Below are 8,271 nucleotides of genomic sequence, written 5' to 3'. Positions count from 1 at the left end.
AAATTGAGCTAATTTAACTGGAAAAACTGACTGCATCAACAGAACCATGTCACTACTGTTTCAGCAGCAGCGTGAATTGTCGACCTCTCACCCTTCATCCAAGAAAAGAAAGCGTGAGGATATAGCGACACGCGCTGGCTAGATTACTGTAAACCACAGTATTTTACCTCCATGATCAACAACGCCCCAAAACGCACACACTGGTGTTTGATTTAAATGTGCTGTTTATTGTTTTTTTTTTTTTTGTATAACACAAGTCCAACTTAATTAGGTCAGTTCCCATGTCACTTGAGAAATTACCTATTCACCCAGGTTGCCTATATCAGCTTTGCAATGCATGTGTCCAGTTGGTTCTAATGCAGTAATCCAATGTTCAATTCAATACCACATCTCCAGTTCAAAACTGATCCCAACCTGTTTCATGACCATAATCCAGCACCTTGATTGTCCTAAATTGCAAACTTCCTGCCTGTGTGTTGAGCCCATAGAGATAGACGACTCATCTTTCTAGCTGTGCCATTACAACATCTATCACAGCATTGGCAATCTCCATTTTAAAGTAGTCCATTTTCTTCTTCACGGTTGGCTGATCCCTCCTGATGATCCGGTTGGACATGATTCCAACAGAGTCACCAGGAGGGATCAGCCAATGAAGTTGGAAATTCCATGAGGTTGACTACTTCAAAATGTTGGAAGCTTTATAGCTGCCCATGCTAATACAGCCTTTTGGCCACTAGAGGCCTCTATCATTCTCTGGTTGAGCTCAGAGAGCCATGTGACTGAGATGTGAGGGACTGGATCGACACTAGGAAGGGAGGCAGAAAGGATCCATTGAGGGCTTAAAGGACTGCACTGGATGTCCTCCTGACGAAAAAGGAAGCCCCCTTGTCGTGGACCTTATACTGGAAGAGTTTCTTCTGGGTCTGCTGCCTGTCACATTGTCCTCGCCAGCACACTTCCACCTGAAACACACACACAGTACGGTTCAGCTTAATGCGTTTAACAGTGCTCTTTCACTCTCTCTCTTTTTCCACTCTCACACACAAATAATCTAATCAATCTGACTTGTCTGTGGATGTCCCTGCAGTAGCCAGTGGGGAGACCCTGTACTTGGAGTGTGAGGCTGCACTGGTGTATAAGGCCCCTCAGGAGCCACTGAGCGTTCATCACTCTCTTCTTCTGCCTCACATCGCACCAACATCACCATGCTGCCCAGCAGATAAAAGAGAAAAGGGATAGTAGATAGAGGAATGTGTGTGATTATTTGAACAGACAGACGAGAGACAGTGAGCTTGTGATACCGTGCGCCTCCCATGTCACACCGCTCATCCGCCAAAGCTCGCATCCACTACAAAATCATGGTACTTGCCTACGGAGCAGCAAAAGGAACTGCCCATTTTTACCTTCAGGCTATGATCAAACCCTACACCCAACCCTGTAAATAGCCCATCCAATCTACCTCATCCCCATACTGTATTTATTTATTTATCTTGCTTCTTTGCACCCTAGTATCTCAACTTGCACAATCATTTTCTGCACATTGTACCATTCCAGTGTTTAATTGCTCTATTGTAATTATTTGCGACCATGACCTATTTATTGCCTTACCTCATTTGCACATGCTGTATATAGATTTTTCTACTGTATTATTGACTGTATATTTGTTTATTCCATGTGTAACTATTGTTTTTGTATGTGTGGAACTACTTTGCTTTATCTTGGCCAGGTCGCAGTTGAACATGAGAACTTGTTCTCAACTAGCCTACCTGATTAAATAAAGGTGTAATATTTTTTTTAAAATAAACCTGAGCTCTCCGTTCAGCCTCCTCTGGTCTCTTGGCCCTCCCACCCCTACGTGACAGCAACTCCCACTCATCCCAGTCCAAGCTCTTCTCTGTCCTGGTACCCCAATGGTGGAACCAGCTTCCCCCTGAAGCTAGGACAGCAGAGACCCTTCCCATCTTCCAAAAACATCTAAAACCCTACCTCTTCAAAGAGTATCTTAAATCATCCCACAGCCCCCCACCCTTTCAACTTTGAGGAAAAATGTACTTACTATGACTGTGTAATGTGGTTGTCCCACCTAGCTATCTTAAGATGAACGCACTAACTAAGTTGCTCTGGATAAGAGCGTCCGCTAAATGACTAAAATGTAACTGTAAAATGTGATACTGTATTATCTGACCTGCAGCTCGGAGCAGACAGTGGCTCTGCAGTAATAACTGAAGTCCAGCGCTGCCCCAACACTGACCCCCAGACTCAGGACCACACTGAGGGCATCCACCAGGATCACATGGGGGACCCCACTCCTCACCTCCACCTACTGCCGACCTTACATTGTCCCGCACAAAGTCATATAGACCCCGCAGGCCGGAACTGGGATCTCTGTGGAGGTGGAGGGGAACAGAGAGATGGAGAAAGATTGAGGGGGCGAGGAATGAGAGACAAAGAAAGAAAGGGGACATAGAGGGGGAGATAAATGAAGGGGGAAGAGATATTTTCATTATTATTATATTTTCATATTATCTATGATATTCTAGGACCAAAATGCACTTTCAATGGAGCTTCTGCACTGAATGAACATGCTTTTTAGACCAGTAGGCTTGATCAGAGTCAACGCTACAGACAGGTACCTGAGGAAGTCCAGTGCCTGGGTTCCTTTGCTGGCCTCCCCCTGAAGCAGTACCCCCAAGGATTCCTTTAGTCCCTCTAGGAACACCAGCTGCCCTTTCTCCCTTGCCTGGGCCAAACTCACACCCTGATTAACATGGAACACAGTGAAAGAACCCATACAAAATGTAGTTAATACAGCTCCACCAAGCAACAGCAAACCATACACAACTGTAAAGAGACATTTACTTGCACAGTATGTATAAGAGTGGCTGGGGGAGGTTTAACCCAGCATTTTGGAGGATAAGTATACTCACCAACCGTTGACTGATTGCACTGTAGTGACTGAAGGACTGCACAAGACCCAGGAAACACCTTACATCTGAGCACATCTGGCCTCACCAGATTTCATTTTTGACCACTTATGAGAGTGCATCAAAGTAGTACACAACTTGGCCCCATATGTTCCCTCTATTACTGACTGTCAATGTTTTTCACCTGACACTACAATCAACAGCAATAATAGAGGGAACGGTGTTACGCACACGTTTCAGTCAACTAGACATCAGTCCACTCACATAAATCCTCACCTCGTAAATAAAAGGAGAGGAAATGGTGAATGAGGAAGGACCCATCTGTCTGTTTGTCAGACACCAAGATAAACTCTCCCTGCAGAGACCAGACATAAATCCACAGATGTTAGGATTAGGCATAGGGATTTAAATTGGTAACGGTTAGGGTTACCGGCTTGAATTTGTCGGGACTAGTATTGAGAATATTGTTGAGTACTGCAAACATATTGAGAAGGGATGAAGACTTATCTCATACGAATATTTGGAATGTCTTCTGGTGAGTTTGTAACTTATAGCTACCTAGTTAGCTAGATAAATACTAACATCGATTGATATAACTTGATTAATAACTAGCTAGATATTAACCAATGACTGTATATATATGAACGCTTAACACTCCCAGGAAAATACATTTAGCTAGCGCAGACTGCCGAGGGAGGCTATGAAGCTGGCTAGATTGTTGACACGAATTTTAGCGTTATCCAGGACAAACCCCAACAGCTCAAAGTACTTATGTCAATAATAACCACATTGTTTAAAACAATTGCGCATTCATAGCTATTTCATTTTCCGAATGTTTGTTGTGAAAAAGAAGCATGGGTACAAGATCGTAGTTTCTACTGCACGAAGAGAGGGACAATCTGAGCATGTGAAAAGCGTTTCGACTTCTTCCTTGATGAGGTTTAACGGCGGTTGGCATCCGATAAATGTTGCATTGCCGCCACCTACTAGACTGGAGTACAACTCCCTTATACTTTGAAAAAATAAACAAATACCTTACCATCTAACACTACACTCACAAAAAAATCCCTCTACTCTACTATTTAAATCTATTCAGGCCAACAACCTGAAAGGATGGGACACCACCACGTAACACACCCTGTAACTCTTCTGATGTCAAGTCTCGCACACCCAAATACCTCTCTGCAGCTGCCACCACAACCTCCATTTTCTGCAGCTTACGTTCCATCCCTGCAGTACAGTTTATAACCATTGGTATAAATGCTAAAAATCCAATCTTACTGAAACATATATCATTTGTTGGCCTATTCCTCTGTGCTGGTACAGATCTACTACTCACACCACTCCTCTCAGGATCCCTCCCCCTTGACCCATCTTCCTCTCCTTTCTTCACTGCCTCAGCATATGACAACTTCTGCACTACTCTAACCCTGTAAACCTCAACCTGCCTCTCTCGCACGGGACATTTCTGATCCCCAGCCCCATTGGCACCCATACAATTAACACATACCACTACTTTCCCCAATGCTACACATTCCTTTGTCTCATGCCCTTCTGCACACTTCTCACACCTAGGAACCTCTCTCCTACACACTGCTGACACATACCCATAAGCTTGACATCTGTAACAACATAATGTATTCGGCACGAAAGCTCAAAGACTCAACATCAAAACTCAAAAGAACAGACAATGACACTTCTGTGTTGCCACTCAAGCCACCCTGTCTGCGTCGTATCAAACGATGAGCATCACAAACACCGTCAATCTTCCCCTTCAGTTGTTCAACTTTTACATTTACTGCTACCCCAGTAATCACTATTTTCAATGACGTCCTTTGCTTGAGAGCAAAACAATTCACATTTCTTGCTCCCATTTCGTTAAACGCGGAGTGCCTTCTTCCTCTGACCAGCAGAAATATAAACAATTATCACAAGACCACTTCTGGTTACCCTCGCTGATTCAACAGCACCCAACTCTGTTTTCACCCACCCTGAAACCACAAATGGATCAGCCAAAAGGCAAGGGTCTACTTTTTCCAAAAACGTCACTCCTACTGTCACAGACTCATCTTTATCATGACCCTTGGTGCAAGGCTCAGGCTCCGAGAACTTCACCACACCGACCACCTCAGATACTTCCACCTCATTCACTTCCATTTTGCCTCCTGTCTTCAGCTCACTCTACTTACGCTTTTTACTATTCTTCTTTAAGGGAATGGTTAGGTAAAATGGTTAGGGTTTGTGGAAGGGTTAGATAACATGCTAAGTAGTTGCAAAGTCGCTAAAAAGTAGTAAGTTGCTAAAATGCTAAAGTTTTCCGTGATAAGACCTTTGGGTTGCTCGACGTTTGCGTTATACACCTACCCATCCTCCCCTACCAACCACCCTAGTTTAGTTTTTGCCTTAAGTAACAATATGTCTTCTGGAACCTACAAAACATAACATATCATACTCATTTGAGTGTTGCATATTTTCAGTTACTATGTTTTGTCTAGTCTATGAAACCAGGCTGCAACTACACATTTCTTTGTCTCATGCCCTCCTGTACACTTCTCACATCTAGGAATCTCCCTCCTACACACTGCTACAATATGACCGTAAACGTGGCACCTAAAACACCGTAATAGGTTCAGGACTAAAACGCTCATGGTGCTTGTTATTCTAACAACCGCTAACTAGCCATACCTCTGGTTTGTTCAACCATTTCTATGGGGGAGATTCATGCGTAAAAGAATGGGGTTTTGGGATAAACGCTGAAAATAAGGTATGAGGTTAACACAGGTTTAGGAGATCTTATAAATGTATATATATCAGTCCATTAACATGACCTTTATGATTTATGAAGCCTTTGTGCTTGTTTAGATTACGGGAATGCAAAACAAATCTCTAAAAACTGATGAAGATTATCTCCAGTGGCGTGTAGTTTAATAAATAATCTCATGCGATTCTAACATTTGTCCATGAGGCTGAGAGAAAATGTTGCTGTTTTAAAGCTAATCTCCTGCAATTCTACACATATTGTCACATACAGTGGGTAGAACAAGTATTTGACAAATTACAGACCTCTACATGCTTTGTAAGTAGGAAAACCTGCAAAATCGGCAGTGTATCAAATACTTATTCTCCCCACTGTACATCGCTGCATGTAGAAAATTAAGAAAAGTAAACTTAGATATGTGTTTTTGGTTGTAGAGTTAACTACATCATGCCAATTTCAAAAATATAAAGTTAGTTCAGAATATTTATGCAAGATACAGTAGTTGACTAACTGATCTTGCTTTGTTGTATACCCTCTGAGCCAGGGGAGGCTGAGTAAGAAGCTTGTGGGAATGTCAGCATGGAAAGATCCACCCATGAAATAATGTTTTTTGTTGTTGTCTTAAAGACAACTGAGGAAGGTTTCGATCCATCGACCTCTGGGTTATGGGCCCAGTGCGATTTCTCTGTGCCAATCAGCTACAAACCACTCAGATTGACCCAAACCCACAATCCATGGCTTAGAAAGAAAGCACTGGGGCTTGATGACACAAGTACAGACTGTATGAACTGAAAGAAGCAGTGAACCTGTGATCCCCTGTTCCATATGCTTCCCATGCCGTATGTCTTCGTCCTGTGGTTATGAATAGAAAAGTCATCTTTAGATAGCCACACAGAAACCCACACGAAACAGTTCATGTTAACAGTGAAATTGTTTTACTTTATTGTATAGAAACAATTATTTTGTTTATATCATAAAAATATAAGCATTGAGTATAATTTCACAGTTATTATAGTGCAATCGAAAATAATTCAGACCCCTTTACTTTTTCCACATTTTGTTACGTTATAGCCTTATTCTAAAAATGGATCTAAAATCAATCTACACACAATGATAAAGCAAAATCAGGTTTTTATAAAATTTTGGATATTTATAAAATGTTTAAAACTGAAATTAACATTTGCATAAGTATTCAGATCCTTTACTCAGTACTTTGTTGAAGCATCTTTAGCGGCGATTACAGTCTGGAGTCTTCTTGGGTATGACGCTACAAGCATGGCACACCTGTATTTGGGGAGTTTCTCCCATTTCTTTTCTGCAGATTTCAAGTTCTGTCAGGTTGGATGGGGAGCGTTGCTGCACAGCTATTTTTAGGTCTCTCCAGAGATGTTAAATCGTGTTCAAGCCATGGCTTTGTCTGGGCCACTCAAGGACATTCAGAGACTTGTCTCGATGCCACCCCTGCATTGTCTTGGCTGTGTGCCTAGGGTCGTTGTCCTGTTCCTGAGCGTTCTGGAGCAGGTTTTCATCAAGAATTTCTCTGTACTTTGCTCCGTGCATCTTTCCCTCAATCCGGACTATTCTCCCAGTCCCTGTCACTGAAAAACATCTCCAGCATGTTGATGCCACCACCGTGCTTCACCGTAGGGATGGTGCCAGGTTTCCTCCAGATGTGACACTTCGCATTCAGGCCAAATAGTTCAATCTTCGTTTCATCAGACCAGACTTGTTTCTCATGGTCTGAGAGTCCTTTAGGTGACTTTTGGCAAACTCCAAGCGGGCTGTTATGTGTCTTTTACTGAGGAGTGGTTTCCGTCTGGCCACTCTCCAATAAAGGCCTGATTGGTGGAGTGCTGGTGAGATGGTTGTCCTTCTGGAAGATTCTCCCTTCTCCACAGATGAACTCTGGAGCTCTGTCAGAGTGACCATCGGGTTCTTGTTCACCTCCCTAACCAAGATCCTTCTCCCCCGATTGCTCAGTTAGGATGGGCGGCCAGATCTAGGAAGAATCTTGATGGTTCCAAACTTCTTCCATTTAAGAATGATGGAGGCCACTGTGTTCTTGGGGACCTTTAATGCTGCAGACATTTTTTGGTACCCTTCCCCAGATCTGTTCCTCGACACAATCCTGTCTACGGACAATTCCTTCGAACTCATGGCTCGGTTTTTGGATGATCAATGGAAACAGGATGCATCTGAGCTCAATTTATTTAGAGTCTCATAGCAAAGGGTCTGAATACTTATGTAAATAAGGTATTTCAGTTTATTTATAATTAAGAAATTGGCAAACATTTCTAAAAACCTATTTTCGCTTTGTCATTATGGGGTATTGTGTGTAGATTGATGAGGGGAAAAAAATGTTTTTTTTTTAAATAAGGCTGTAACAACAAAATGTGGAAAAAGTCAAGGGGTCTGAATACTTTCCAAATGCACTGTATGTGTTCAATATATCCATGGTGAAATAAGATTTTTGTCCTTTTACAATGTTCAATGGTAGCTGCTCGAGTGACTGTTTGTTTTAAAATCAAGTATCCTCATTGTGTCTGAGACTACACACTTGAGTTGTGTCACATTCATTTGCCAGTGTTC

General features: G+C 42.4%; 1 pseudogene; it reads right to left on the bottom strand.

The window, feature by feature from the left end:
- Positions 1-206: 206 nt before the first annotated feature.
- Positions 207-3,830, bottom strand: LOC115142235 (elongator complex protein 6-like; annotated as a pseudogene).
- Positions 3,831-8,271: the final 4,441 nt, after the last annotated feature.

This window comes from Oncorhynchus nerka, linkage group LG14, assembly GCF_034236695.1.
Source record: "Oncorhynchus nerka isolate Pitt River linkage group LG14, Oner_Uvic_2.0, whole genome shotgun sequence".
Classification (NCBI taxonomy): Eukaryota; Metazoa; Chordata; class Actinopteri; order Salmoniformes; family Salmonidae; genus Oncorhynchus; species Oncorhynchus nerka.
This window is presented reverse-complemented; position numbering and strand designations above follow the sequence as displayed.